This window comes from Oreochromis aureus, linkage group 11 (genome assembly GCF_013358895.1).
Source record: "Oreochromis aureus strain Israel breed Guangdong linkage group 11, ZZ_aureus, whole genome shotgun sequence".
Lineage (NCBI taxonomy): Eukaryota > Metazoa > Chordata > Actinopteri > Cichliformes > Cichlidae > Oreochromis > Oreochromis aureus.
Genome location: NC_052952.1, coordinates 3,810,437 through 3,812,368, shown reverse-complemented (window position 1 = coordinate 3,812,368; position 1,932 = coordinate 3,810,437).

The window sequence follows — 1,932 nt, the reverse complement described above, 5'->3', positions numbered from 1 at the left end:
TGCAACCTATTTCCCAACATGGAAATGCCAGATTCTATGAGCAATACAAATATGTGATAATCCAGTCTCCTATCAAAGTTACAGCTGTCTTTATGGACTTGGTGAAAAGCCGCATTATTCGGTAATTGAGTGCGTTTCATAGCCTGAAGCCCATTATGGGTTTCATTTTGTGAATAACCTTGAAAATCTTAGCTCAAGCAACTGCAAACCTATTTCCCCCAACGTGGAAATGCTGAATTCTATAGAAGGCCAAGCCTGAAATATGTGTGTCGAGTCTCTATCAAAAGTTACAGCTGTCTTTATGGACTTGGTGAAAATCGCTTTATTCCCGGCGAGACAGTGCGTTCTCGCCTGGGGAAGCTTGCATTATGGATTTTCATTTTGTGAATAACAGCAATCATAGCTCAAAACAACTGCCAAACATATATTCCCCCAACATGAAAATGCTGAATTCTATAAAGAGCAAACACTGAAATATGTGTGTGTCGAGTCTCTATCAAAAGTTACAGCTGTCTTTATGGACTTAGTGAAAAATCGCCTTATTCCGACGAGACGATCGCGTTTCTCGCTTCAGAAACACATTATAGGTTTTTCATTTGGTGAATAACGGAAAATCTTAGCTCAAACAACTGCAAAACCTAGCTCCCCAGCACCAAAATGCTGAGTTCTATGAGCCAAGCCACCAAATATATGTGTCGAGTCTCTATCAAAGTTGCAATATCTTTATGGACTTGGTGAAGAAATACGCCTTATTTCGGCGGCGAGACAGTGCGTTTCTCGCCTGAAACACATTATAAGTTTTCATTTTGTGAATAACTAAAATCTTAGCTCAAACAACTGCAAAACCTATTCCTCAGCAAATGCTGAATTCTATAAGAGCCAAGCCTGAAATATGTGTGTCCGAGTCTCCTATCAAAAGTTACAGCTGTCTTTATGGACTTGGTGAAAATCGCCTTATTTCGGCGAGACAGTGCGTTCTCGCCTGAAACACATTATGGGTTTTCATTTTGTGAATAACTTGAAAATCTTAGCTCAAACAGCTGCAAAACCTATTTCCCCAGCATGGAAATGCTGAATTCTATAAAAGCCAAGCCTGAAATATGTGTGTCGAGTCTCCTATCAAAAAGTTACAGCTGTCTTTATGGACTTGGTGAAAATCGCCTTATTTCGGCGAGACAGTGCGTTTCTACGCCTGAAACACATTATGGGTTTTCATTTTGTGAATAACTTGAAAAATCTTAGCTCAAACAGCTGCAAAACCTATTTCCCCAGCATGGAAATGCTGAATTCTATAAAAGCCAAGCCTGAAATATGTGTGTCCGAGTCTCCTATCAAAAGTTACAGCTGTCTTTATGGACTTGGTGAAAAATCGCCTTATTTCGGCGAGACAGTGCGTTTCTCGCCTGAAACACATTATGGGTTTTTCATTTTGTGAATAACTTGAAAATCTTAGCTCAAACAGCTGCAAAACCTATTTCCCCAACATGGAAATGCTGAATTCTATAAAGGCCAAGCCTGAAATATGTGTGTCCGAGTCTCCTATCAAAAGTTACAGCTGTCTTTATGGACTTGGTGAAAAATCGCCTTATTTTCGGCGAGACAGTGCGTTTCTCGCCTGAAACACATTATGGGTTTTCATTTTGTGAATAACTTGAAAAATCTTAGCTCAAACAGCTGCAAAACCTATTTCCCCAGCATGGAAATGCTGAATTCTATAAAGGCCAAGCCTGAAATATGTGTGTCCGAGTCTCCTATCAAAAAGTTACAGCTGTCTTTATGGACTTGGTGAAAAATCGCCTTATTTCGGCGAGACAGTGCGTTCTCGCCTGAAACACATTATGGGTTTTCATTTTGTGAATAACTTGAAAATCTTAGCTCAAACAGCTGCAAAACCTATTTCCCCAGCATGGAAATGCTGAATTCTATAAGGCC